Raw genomic sequence first — 13,683 nt, 5'->3', positions numbered from 1 at the left:
ACTTGCGGCCGAGAAACTGAGCGACGCCATAGATGCCCATGTTAAATGGTAGATTTACCGGCCACTGCCAGTAATTCAGTTGCTAAGGGCACGTGTATTGTTTGGACAGCATGGTAGCAGCAGAGGAGTTCCGCTAACATTTTTAGTGGCGGGAACAGCACAATAGAAGCAGTGGATTCCTGCTACTCTGGAACATAACTCTGTAGCGACAGGAACAGCGGAAAAAGCACCGGTGGAATTTGCATACCTGAGGCCTCCCGCCTCAGGTGTGTAAATTCCACCGGTGCTTTTTCCGTGTAGTGTGTGTGTGTGTGTGTGTGATAGTTGTGGTGTTGTTGTAAGGTATAGGTTGGCGGAAGGTCGGTGGTAAGTGTAGGTGGGGGAGAGTTGGTGGTAGGTGTAGTTAGGGGAAAGGTTAGTGTTTGGCACTGAAGGGCACCAGGAGGGCAATAACAGAGCTGATGGCTGGAAGAATGGCTGAGCTGATGGCTGGAAGAATGGCTGGAAGAATAAATCCTCTTCTACCCCTAGTGACAGGTACACTTTGAATGTATGCTAAAATATACACACACACACACACACTGTACACAGACACACCACACTGACACACGCACTGTACACAGACACCACACTGACACACACACTGTACACCACACTGACACACACACTGTACACCACACTGACACACACCACACTGACACACATACACACACTGTACACAGACACATACACCACACTGATACACACTGTACACAGACACATACATACACTGACACATACATACACTGTACACAGACACATACATACACCAGACACACACACACACTGTACACAGACACACACACATACACCACACTGACACACACATCTAATCAACTCCCAGCCCCCTTACACATAATGAATGCCTGAGGTGAGAGGGGGAAGCAGTTACACTGAGGGCTCTACAGCGCAGGGAGACTTAGAACACCTACACAGTTATGTGATTGGGAGGGGGACATGCTCACAGACGTCTCTCTGCTGCAGCTTTACAGCCTCTATTACCCCCTCCCCCATACCTTCGTCTTGCAGCAGAGTACGGGCGACAACTAGCCATTCAGTGCACGTGAAGTTTGCCTGGCTCTGGCTGGTGAGGTCATGTGGAGGAGCTCACTGCTGTCTGCTGCCTGGGGATTCCTGTCAGATGCTGAACACTGTGCAGTCACAGTGCCAGACTTCCAGAAGTTCCCGTGTCCCATGATGGCTTGGATGGCAAGCAAGTGGGGCCACTCCTAGACCCAGGCAACACCGCTTCCTGCTGTTGCCTAGCAACAGTAATGCTACAGTCTCTGCAGCGCCTGTCATCTGTCTGATGATAGCGCTGCAGTGCATAGGTACAGGGACGCAGGGGGACTCTGTGGAGGGTGGGCACCGGGACTTGTTCACCTGCCTGCCAGCCACCCGCCCAGTGCACGGGGAGAGTGGGTGGGTGATGGGCAGCACAGCAGCAGCCTGTCAGTCTCGGGGAGCAAGTGGCAGCCGCGGCTTCAAACACTTCCGAGTTCGGGTGGCTAGGGGGGGGGGGCAGCAGCTGGCCAGGGGGTGGCGTCTGCCCCATTTTGCCAGACGTAGGGACGCCATGGATATCACCCCCATCCCTTCCCCTTAACCAGTCCACGCCTGGTTCTGAGCCACACACTTACGTCCAAAGTTCCCTGCTGAAAGCGCCTGGATCTGAGCCACACAAGCTTCATCCAAAGTCCGCTGCTGTGCTGTTACAAAACGAGCAGCGACTGGTAACCTCATTTACTGACATTGCATGTTTCATGTTTGTCCAATCAGGAAATGGGGCATGGTTTGCTTGACCTTTGTCAGCGTGTTGTAGGCTGTTCTATGATCGGGCAAGGGTTGTTCGGGCATGCGGTGTATTTTACTTCTGGCGGTCTCCTCCTGTGCATTCTGCCGTCATTGATCCGCATAACATCGGATCTGGTGAGAAACAATAAACTGGTCTGTTGTAGAGTTGTATCTTTTAAATGAAATCACATTTTGTAGTAACAGTGTATTCGATAGAAGGAATTTCAAGATGTGCTTATAAATTATAATTGCTGCAAAGCTGCTTGTGTTTACTAGCTTATTTTGTATGCAAGAGTAACTCAATAAAGCAGAAGTATGTGCAGTGAATGAACTTGGCATACCTTTTGTGAATGAAAGTTCTATTTTAGATGCAATATTAAATTAACTAAGAAAAATTGAACACCATATCAGTGTTTTCTGAGCGTTCAACTCCAGATAGCTTCAGTAAGCCTGATGTTTCTTTTGCACCTGGAAATGAAGAGTGAAGTTTAAATAAACTGTGCGCTTACCAAGCAGTACAGTCGCCTGTCTTCTGCCTGCCAATGCAATTTAAATGCAACAAATTGCAGCGGTAGTTACATAGAGTGACAACATGTTTCTGGAACCAGCCAGGGACAGGTGTCAGTGTGGAGTGTGTCACAGAGGGAAAATGGGCGTGACCATGCTATGCTATGATATAGGTGGAGCGAACTGTAATGTAACCGTGTAAATGTGGCCACACACCATACAATTTTTTGAAATATCTGTTCAATTCAAGAATAGCAATCAATTTTTCTGACTGATTGTAGCAATTCAAAAATCTGACTAATGTACCACACACCTATGTTTTTTTTTTTTCCCCAATCATGAATAAAATAATTAAAAGCTCAGAAAAAATTGATTGGAATTGTACATCAAGTAATTGACAATCCATCACACACCATACAATTCTTCATAAAATTGTTCTGAAATTTCCAACATGTCCAATCTCCCAAAAAACAAAACGGGAAATCCGATCAGATTTATCATTAGAAAACAAAGAAAAGCTCTAAATTTTTCGGGACAACCGATTGTAATTATCAAATTGGTGAAATGTATGCTGTGTGACCACCTTAGGCAGTGGGCCAGAGTTTCTGCCCAAAATACCACAGGGGGAAAAATGGGCGTTACCATGCTATGATATGGGGGCTAACTGTAATGTAACAGTGTAACCAGAGCTGGTTCTAGACTTTTTACTGCCAGAGGTAAACTTGTGAGGATTAGCCCCCACCCCCCCAATTTGGAGTGTTCGCACAGCACCTGAAATTTTTTACCCACAGCATAGGTAGATAGGTAGCCAGGCAGCGGTGTTGCTAGGTTCCTGGGAGATCCGGGGCACCCCTGGCACCAAGAGGAAATTATTGTGGGGTGCGGGTGAAAAATGGGCGTGGTTATGTGGCAGGGAAGTGGGCCAAATGTAGGTGGGGCCAAATGTACATGAACATAGCAGTGGTGTAACTTAAATATATTCAGTAGGCAGTATTTCACATAAATAAACCCCTTTCCTGGCTTCTGTCTTGTCTTCGGCTGGCTGGCCTGTGTGCTGTACTCGGCTGGCGGGTATGCTGGGCTTGCTGGTGGTGATGCTGGGCTGCCTGGCTGGTAGTGGTGCTGGCCTGGCTGGTGGTGATGCTGGGCCAGTCTGGGTTTGCTGGGGCTTTGCTGGGCAATTTGCTTGGGTGGGGGCTTTGCTGGGCTCTGGGCATTTTTGGGTGCTTTGCTGGGCTGGGGGCTTTACTAGGTTTTGCTGAGCTGGGAGCTTTGCTTGGCTGTACGCTTGGCTTTGCTGGGGACGCAGAGGCTTTGCTTTGCTGGGGACATTGCTAGGCTTGGGGCTTTGCTTTGCTCGGGGCTTTGCTTTGCTGGGCTAGAGCACAGGGGGGGGGGGCTTTGCTTTTCTGGGCTGGGGGCTCTGCTTTGCTGGGGCCCGAGGGCTTTGCTTTTCTGAGCTGGAGGCTTTGCTTTTCTGAGCTGGGGGCTTTGCTGGGCTGAGGCCCGGGGGCTTTGCTTTGCTGGGCTGAGGCCCGGGGGCTTTGCTTTGCTGGAGGCTTTGGTGGATTTGCTTTGCTGGGCCCAGTGGCTTTGCTAGGCTGGGGCCCGGGGTATTTGCTTTGCTTGGGACTTTGCTTTGCTGGACCCAGGGGCTTTGCTAGGCTGGGGCCCGGGGGCTTTGCTTGGCTGTATGCTTTGCTAGGCTGGGGGCCTGGGGGCTTTGCTTGGCTGTATGCTTTGCTGAGCTGAGGCCCGGAGGCTTTGCTTTGCTGGGGGCATTGCTAGGCTAAGGTGTTTACTTTGCTTTTCTGGGCTGGGGCTTTTGCTTTGCTGGGCTGAGGCCCAGGGGTTTTGCTTTGCTGGGGGCTTTGCTGGGCCAGGGGTCTTTGCTTTGCTGGGGGCTTTGCTGGGCCAGGGGTCTTTGCTTTGCTGGGGGCTTTGCTAGGTTGGGGCCTGGGGTCTTTGCTTTGCTATGCTAGGGGCTTTGCTGGGGCCCAGGGGCTTTGCTTTGCTGGGCTGGTGGCTTTGCTTTGCTAGTCTGGGGGCGTTGCTGGGCTGTTGGCTTTGCTTTCCTGGGCTTGGGGGCTTTGCTAGGCTGGAGCCCGGGGTCTGCTTTGCTGGGGGCTTTGCTTTGGTGGTCTGGGAGCTTCGCTGGGCGGGAAGGCTAGGGCAGCACTACAGACCTCAGATCGCGGCGACTGGGGAAGGCAGAGCAGGACGCATATGCAGGAAGTGACGTCACTTCAGCATGTGTGCGTCCTGCTCTGTCTTCCCCAGTCGACCGCGATCTGAGGTCTGCTAGTGGGAGCCAACACACTGCGGGGAGGGAGACTCACTGGGGCCGGGCATCCTGCTATAATGGATCTGGGACACCATGGCAATAGGTTCATGGGCGGTGCCCTGGATCAAACCCCCTAGCAACGTGCCTGGGGCGAAGTATAGGTGCCCCCAGTATAGTTGCCCCAAGTGTAGGTAGCTAGTATAGTTGCCCCAAGTATAGGTAGCTAGTATAGTTGCCCCAAGTATAGGTAGCTAGTATAGTTGCCCCAAGTATAGGTAGCTAGTATAGTTGCCCCAAGTATAGGTAGCTAGTATAGTTGCCCCAAGTATAGGTAGCTAGTATAGTTGCCCCAAGTATAGCTAGTATAGTTGCCCCAAGTATAGCTAGTATAGTTGCCCCAAGTATAGCTAGTATAGTTGCCCCAAGTATAGCTAGTATAGTTGCCCCAAGTATAAACAGTAGAGTTGCCCCAGTACAGGTAGCTAGTAGAGTTGCCCCCAGTATAGCTAGTATAGTTGCCCCCAGTATAGCTAGCATAGTTGCCCCTACTGCCTGCTCCCCACGCCTCTTGCCCCCCCTCCCCCTGTGGCTGCCGCTCTGTGTTACCTTATGAGCTGGTGACCGCTTCCTGTATCATCTTCCCCGCCAGCCCCTCTCCTATGTGCGTGCCTTGTAACAGCAGCGCGGCCCGTGGCTGCTGTGCAGAGGCAGGAAGCAGGTGAGCGTCTTCCTGTACCGGCGATGTATACTGCCAGTACCAGGGGAAGCGCTGTCCTGTTTCCTGCCTCTTCACAGCAGCTGAGGATAGTACTGCTGTGACAAGGCACGCACAGAGGAGAGGGGTCGACGGGGACAATGATACAGGGAGGGGCCGCCAGCTTATAAGGTAACACAAAGTAAGAGGAGGGGGCGGGCAGAATGCTGCCCCAGGGCCCATGCTACCTGACGCAAACGCGTCACATGGCGTCCGTCATGGGCCAACCATCCCTGAGTGTAACTCTTGTACTTAGACAGTGGGCCAGAGTTTACACCCAAAATTCAGTTAGGCAAAGTTAAGTGACTAAAGATAATAAGTATCAATTGTGGACGAGCACCATACTAAAATGATCAAATGATTATCCGGTTCAGCACCACAGTGTCGAAAACCTCATGTATCCGAGCAACGTTCACCTCCCATTCATTCGCCAATAACTTTATTTCTACTTATCACAATTATTTGATCTGTATCTTGTTTTTTCCGCCACTAATTAGGCTTTCTTTGTGTAGTACATTTTGCTAAGAATTATTTTTTTCTAAATCCATTTTAACAGGAAGATTAAGAAAGAAATGAAAAAAAATCATTATTTCTCAGTTTTTGGCCATTATAGTTTGAAATTAATATACGCTACCATAATTAAAACTCATGTATTTTATTTGCCCATCTGTCCCGGTTATTACACCGTTTAAATGATGTCCCTATCACAATTTATGGCGCCGATATTTTATTTAGAAGTAAAGGTGCATTTTTTCAATTTGCGTCCATCACTATTTATAAGCTTATAATTTGAAATAATATAATAACATACTCTCTTGACATGCATATTTAAAAAGTTCAGACCCTTGGGTAACTATTTATGTTGTTTTTTTTTTTTTTTTTGTATTTTTTTTAAAATTTTTTTAATAAAAAATGTATTTGGGTAATTTTTGGTGTGGGAGGGAAACTGTAACGATTGTGGAATCGTATTCGCGGTCAGCGCACCAGACGTGCGCTGACGCGGCGGATTTCCTCCACAAGCGTATATTTGAGGACACCCAGGCTAGGTGCTATGCACCCGCAGAGGGCAATTCCCTCCGGCAGATGGCGCTGTGGAGTGCAGGCGAACACAGTCGCTGCACAGCCACAGATGCCAGACGGGAATTGTACAGATCCAGGACAAGGTACGATCAGGCAGGGCTGGATAGCCCACAAGAAACAGAGCAAAGGTACAGAACCAATGTGTGTCCACCAAACTAGTCGCCACCCAGCGACGGTGAACACACAACGGCGGAAACGAAGTGGGAATGCAATCGCAAGAATGACGATTGCCGACAGAGACACAAGACTGAGCAAAACAGGGCACGAGGGTAGCAAAGGCACAGCAAATAATACAATGAGGAGATACGGAAAATAACAAATGCTAGCTAACCGCGAACACTGCACTCATTCGCAACAGTGCACGCGGTTATGCGCGGTCTCCACGTGATAAGCAGACAAGACAGACACACGAAAACAGGGACAAGCGAGAGATAGGATCCACAGCACTAGCGAGAAGCGAGTGAGATCCAGGTACAGAGTAGCAGAACAGAAGGATCCACAGCACTAGCAAAAAGTGGCTAGCGCAATCCCAGAAGACAGAACAGAAGGATCCCCAGCGCTAGCGAAAAGTGGCTAGCGCGATCCCAGGAGACAGAACAGAAGGATCCCCAGCGCTAGCGAAAAGTGGCTAGCGCGATCCCAGAAGATAGAACAGAAGAGATAGCTGGTAGCAACCGATGCACCAGCTATACTCCAAGAACAGAGATCAGAACCATTTCCTGTCGACCACCGCTGGGACAGGACAATGGCAACAGAACAAACAAACAGATAATACAACCTGACTGAGCTAGAAGGGGAGCCTAAAGCAACCCCCAGGAATTAAATATACTAGACAGCAACGGCTGACACTCCAGCAGTGTCCATCAGGAACAGACCATGGAAGGGAAATGACCAGCAAAGCCTTCTGGGAAACATAAAGCTCTTATAGTGCCAGTCATCAAAGAAGGCAGGTAGGGGATTTGCATAACGAATGTATGCAAATTCCCCAGCAAGAGAACAGACCAGAACTTGCAATGGAAAGACCGGTCTCTGTTCCAGAGTCCTGCAGCATGCAAACCTAAACAATGGTCAAAAGGCTGCCTGCCTGCGCAGGCAGCTGAGCGGATTCTCACAGAAACACCTAATTTTACATGTAAAATAATATAATTGTTTAATAAAAAATGTATGTGGGTGCAGTTTACTATTTGGCCACAAGATGGCCACAGTCAAAAAAGTCCTGGATGCGAACGATCTCGGATCCAGGAACTAAAAAGAAGAAGGTGAAGTTTGCAGGGGGCAGAAATACCGCGCTCTCTGAATAGAAAGCGTCAGTATTTCTCAGCGGGACTTAGGGCTGGTTCAGACGGACGTTTGCAGAGCGTTTACAGCCAGCGTTCAGGGCTTGGTGTTAAACGCTCCCATTCAAGTGAATGGGAGCATTTGTACCAAGCTTTCAAGCGCGTTTACACAAACGCGGCGTTTGGGTCCCGATTTTCTCTGGCGTTCAAGGAGCCCCTGGAAGCTACATGTAGCTTCCAGGGAGGTTAACCGCGACGGCTAATGTCCCCCTAGGGGAAGAAAAAACGCGACCGCATCCAAACGCACACAAACGCTGCTGAACGCGACGCCAGCAAACGCAACGCCTACAAACGTCCGTCTGAACCAGCCCTTAGACCGGTGAATGGGAAATATATTCCCATTCACTGATCGGGGGGCTAGCGGCGGGCTATAGATAGTGGATATAGATAGTAAAACTGTAACAGAACGTGCTGGGGAAAATAAAGCACTAATTCTAAAATGGTGATATTCTGCACTCATAGTTACATAGTAATTTGGGATGAAAAAAGACATACGTCCATCGAGTTCAACCAGAAAATAAAGTACAACACCAGCCTGCTCCTTCATATATCCCTGTTGATCCAAAGGAAGACGAAAAACCCCTTACAGGGCATGGTCCAATTAGCCCCAAAAGGGAAAAAATTCCTTCCTGACTCCAGATGGCAATCGGATAAAATCCCTGGATCAACACCACTGAGCATTGCCTAGTAATTATAGCCATGGATGTCTTTCAACGCAAGAAAAGCATCTAAGCCTGTGATGAATAGCGGAAAAGCCGCCGCGTGTTCTGACAGGAAGGCGGCTGATTCTGCGTCTGATGCGGCGGGTTGTCCACGTCCGCATGCGTCTGGGTTATCTGGAACTAATGGTGCACATGGGAAGAATGGTGTGAGGGCCGCCGCGTGTTCTGACGGTAAGGCGGCGGATTCCGCGTCCACTGCGGCGGTTTCCCCGCAGCAACATGTGTCTGGGTTGTCTGGACCTAGTAGTGCACACAGATGGAGAGCTACGCGCGCGCATGCTGCAAGACAAACTCTTTATACCAATAGGAGGAAGATCAGGTGATCAGGGCGGTCAGCTGATTCCTGCTCAGTCACTGATTGGTTGATGGGAGATGGGCGGCGCTGTAGGGCGCTTTACTATATATATCTCCTGCTGTTCAGTTGCTGGTTGTCTGGCGTTGCGAAAGCTTATGTGTTAGCACTCCTTAGTCAGATCTTTCAGTGTGATGGAACCAGGAGGACTTGGGAATCCATACTTAGCCAGTTACTGTTTATCATCTGTGTTATTCTCTAGCATAGTTCCAGGGTGTTGAGATCACGGCCTTCACACCCCAGACTAGGAATACTGTTTATCATCGGTGTTATTCTCTAGCATAGTTCCAGGGTGTTGAGATCACGGCCCTCACACCCCAGACTAGGAATACTGCATATCATCTGTGTTATTCCCCATAGTAGCAGAACTGTACACTATATGAGGGTGGTGAGTATGCTGTATAATAGCATGGTCCATAGCAGGCTCTACTTCCCCTTTATTATTGTTTTTTAGACACCACTGTTTTTTATAGTTTTTTATAGTTTTTTGGTGTCTTTCCAATGGGTAATTGATGCCACATATATCATCTCCAGCTAGGAGATAATCGTCTCCAATTATAGCCATCCATGTTATTTACAGTTTAGCTGTAGTTATCAATAATCCTATGCAAGCCTCCCTCATATTCCCACAATAAGTTCCTATGTCAATTCCCATTCCAACTTGATGGACCCCCCCCTTGCTCTCCTACCTCCTTCTTCCCTGCTTCCCCCCCAAACCCCCCCCCACTCCGCTTCCCTCCCCCCCTTTTAATTCCCATCCAATTCCTATGGCCTGTATGGGTATAAATATGTAATATATCTGCCCTTGGAATTGTTTTATAGAGAAGTTTGGTGCTTAAGAATTCATATCTTCATTTATATGCCCTACGCTAAAGCTTCTGTAAGGTTTAGCAATTTTAATTTAGACTTGTAATAAGTAATAATGCTGATCAAAACATAATTTTTATGTGTGTTGATGTATAAGTATTTGCATACGTACGGGTTGTACGTGTATGCACATGTATATGCATTTTTATCTATTTGGAAAAATTCCTTTTTTATATAATTTGTAATGAATTCGTTTAGGTGTGAAGTCTGTAAAGTCAACATATGGTCATATGAGTTGGATCTTATTGTTTTATCCTCATGGCAGAGGATGACGCGATGGCCAATGTTTTTAAACCAATATTTGTCCGGATGTACGCCTTTTTGCTCTTGCCCGGCTGTTTAATAAAGTTTCTTTTAAGCTTCGTGTGGTCGCTATGGCGACCGTGCGCGGAGACGTTACAAGAAAGCCATTGCGTCCTGATATACCTAATGTCTCCGTGATCATCGTATAATAAAGTTTATTTTAGCTTCATGTGGTTGCTATGGCAACCACGTGCAGAGACACTATAACTGAACTCCCCATAGCGTGAGACGTCATCTGACGAAGGCGCCGCGCGCCGAAACGCGTAATGATGTCATACGCTTGTCGCACTCCAGCCACGCCCACCTCCCAGTGAGACGGAGCCCAGGACATCGGGATTCGCGTCATCCTCCACTGCCGAGGCAAGCGGTTGGCTGTCCGCTGATAAGCGAAACACACAACTAATGTTTGCGAGTATAACTTTTAATTGTGAATAAAACTCCCTGAAACGTTTAATGCACTATGGCACGCTCCATCTTGTTTCAGTTCATCTGTGTTATTCTCTAGCATAGTGCCAGGGTGTTGAGATCACGGACCTCACACCTCAGACTAGGCCTTGTTCTGATATCTGTTATGACCTGTAGCTTTTCTGACTATTCTTCTGATCTCTGATTTGGTACCTTGCATATCTGATACACTGTTGCCGACCCGGCCTGTCTGACCTTCTGGCTGTCACACCCCCTCAGGGTGTCCAGCCTTCCCGCAGGGGTCCCCTGCTCTACAGAGGGGACACTGCTCCTTACCAGTCAGGGACTCCCTCTCCAGGTGTCCTTGACTGCAGTAGAGTCTTCTCTACTTATTGGACCACCAGCTACCCCGGTGGTCCAAAGATTACTGTTGCACCAAAACACTCAGACACTCAGGTGTCTAGAGGTTAGACATATTTGATTATTGACGATTCTGCAGATCCTCAATAATCAGGTATATCTGCATTCTTGGGGATACTGCAGATCGCCAAGAATCAGATTCTCAGAGTGATGGACGGTCAGCAGACCCAGATCTCTGCTTTATCTGGGTCACTACAAGTCCTTCAGACGACTGTAAATACAGTGCGATCCCCTCCAGTTACAGACTTGAGAATGTCTGTACCAGAGAAGTTTTCTGGCCATAGATCTGACTTTCAGAATTTTAAGAATCGTGTGATGTCATATTTTGAACTAAGGCCTAACCTGTCAGGGACAGAGGCACAGAGAATTGTCTTTATTAAAACTTTGCTCTCAGGAGATGCTTAAACCTGGGCGTACAACTTAGAGTCAGGGCATGAAGCACTCAGGTCAGTGGAGTTTTTCAAATCCATGGCCATAATCTATGATAATCCAGACATTTCCTCTACCGCAGAACGGAAGTTGAAAACCTAGCGCCAAGGCAAGGATCCTGTGGAGATTTATGCAGCAGAGTTCAGAAAGTGGTCGGTATTGGCCAGGTGGGGGGCTTTTGCATTGTTAGATTGTTTCTTATCAGGGTTATCAGACGCAGTCTCTGGGTTAATGCTGGGATACCCTGAACCTAAAACAATTGAGGAAGCAATCTCCCTGGCAATACGTGTGGATCGTCGGTTACCAAAAGCAAACCCGTGGTAAAGACAGGATTAGATGTCTCTTATACCACTTCTCCACCCGCTTCACCGCCACCTGAGCCAATGCAAATTGGTCACTCCAAATTAACTCGTTCAGAAAGGAATCGTAGGAAAACTGAGCAGCTTTGTCTATACTGTGCAGAGGAGGGTCATGTAGTGCGGAATTGTCCCAAGAAGTCGGGAAACGCTGCCGCCTAGGTGTGTCAGAGGTAATACCCTAGGCGCGCAGTCTTTACCTCTACATAATGATCGTCTGTTACTCCCTTGTTCGGTCACATGGGAGGGTCAGACTGCTTCTACTGAAGCCTTTATTGATTCTGGTTCTGCAGCTAACTTTATCGACTATGAGTTTGCAAAAAGATTGGGTATACCTATGCTTCCCTTGAATCAACCAATCTTGGTCACTGCGGTAGAGGACTCTCCTCTGCAGAGTAAATGCCCCTTGTCCCAGACTCCTAATGTGCATCTCAAGGTGGGGGTCTTACATGGGGAGAGTCTGCAATTTCTGGTCTTGCATATGGCAACCTCTACCATCATCCTTGGCATGCCCTGGTTACAAATCCACTCACCTCAGATAGACTGGGTTACGGGTCAGCTAACGAGCTGGTCGTCCCACTGTGATCATCATTGTTTAGCGAAAGTAACCCTGGGTAATACCAACATTCAGGTTGAAGGTGTACCAAGACAATACGCAGAATTTGCTGATGTCTTTTGCCCAAAGTCAGCAGACAAACTTCCCCCTCATCGTGCCTTTGATTGTCCTATCGATCTGAGGTCTGGTTGTATGCCGCCCAGAGGTCATCTTTGTAACCTATCCGGGCTGGAGAAACTAGCTATGCAGGAATACATCAGGGAAAACTTGACGAAAGGGTTCATACGTCCCTCTCGGTCACCAGCAGGGGCAGGGTTTTCTTTTGTGAAGAAAAAAGACGGAGGTCTCCGCCCCTGTATTGATTACAGAGGACTGAATAAGATCACTGTGAAAAATCGCTACCCTTTACCATTGATTGACGATTTATTTACACAGGTGACCAACGCCAAGATTTTTTCTAAGCTAGATCTCAGGGGTGCATACAATCTGGTCCGCATCAGAGATGGTGACGAATGGAAGACGGCCTTTAACACACCCGATGGGCATTACGAATACCTAGTGATGCCCTTCGGGTTGTTCAATGCGCCAGCCGTCTTCCAGGAGTTAATTAATGAGGTGTTCAGAGAAGTGTTGGGGAAGTTTGTTCTGGTTTACTTGGACGATATACTAATCTTTTCGTCCAACCTCTCAGAACATCGCAAGCATGTCAGATGGGTATTGGAGAGGTTGCGGCAGAATCAGCTGTATGCCAAACTAGAGAAATGCCTCTTTGAGGTAGAGTCGGTAGCCTTTTTAGGTTACATCATCTCCACTTCTGGTCTCTCGATGGACCCAGGGAAGGTTTCTGCTGTCCTGGAATGGCCTCAGCCCGTGGGGCTGAAGGCACTCCAGAGGTTCCTGGGGTTTGCCAATTACTACAGAAGATTTATTAAGGGGTACTCTACCATTATCTCTCCCCTCACCAGTCTCACCAAGAAAGGGGCTGATACTCATCATTGGTCACCTGAGGCTCATACGGCCTTCTCGACTTTAAAGAAGCTGTTCTGTTCTGCCCCAATACTGAGGCATGTTGACGTCGCCTTCCTCTTCATTGTGGAGGTTGATGCTTCAGAGGTGGGGGTAGGAACGGTATTGTCACAGAGGTCAGGATTGCAGGGCAAGCTGCATCCATGCGCTTACTTTTCACGCAGATTTTCACCTGCCGAGAAAAATTATGACATCGGCAACCGGGAGCTCCTAGCCATCAAATTAGCTTTTGAGGAATGGCGACACTGGCTGGAGGGTGCAGAACATGTTATCACGGTTTACACAGACCACAAGAATTTGGAGTATATCGAGGGGGGTAAGAGACTTAGCCCTCGCCAGGCCAGGTGGTCCCTGTTTTTTGCTAGATTTAGACTTATAATCACGTATACTCCCTGAAGTAAGAATATCAAGGCCGATGCGCTCTCTAGGTGTTTTGAGCCCGAGTCAGTGCA

At 48.3% G+C, this 13,683-nt stretch overlaps 1 protein-coding gene across 3 annotated transcripts in view; it reads left to right on the top strand.

Annotated features, from left to right (window-relative positions):
- The first annotated feature begins 1,612 nt into the window (after positions 1-1,612).
- Positions 1,613-13,683, top strand: part of SERHL2 (serine hydrolase like 2) — a 1,569,464-nt gene continuing 1,557,393 nt past the window's right edge. Inside the window, exon 1 of one of the 3 annotated variants that reach the window (XM_068240234.1) lies at positions 1,613-1,772. The gene's annotated coding sequence lies outside the window, so the exon portion shown is untranslated. The other 2 variants (XM_068240235.1, XM_068240233.1) reach the window with 2 other exon arrangements.

This window comes from Hyperolius riggenbachi, chromosome 6 (assembly GCF_040937935.1).
Source record: "Hyperolius riggenbachi isolate aHypRig1 chromosome 6, aHypRig1.pri, whole genome shotgun sequence".
In the NCBI taxonomy this organism is placed as follows: domain Eukaryota; kingdom Metazoa; phylum Chordata; class Amphibia; order Anura; family Hyperoliidae; genus Hyperolius; species Hyperolius riggenbachi.
Note: the sequence above shows the minus strand (reverse complement) of the source record. Positions and strands in the feature narration are given on the sequence as shown.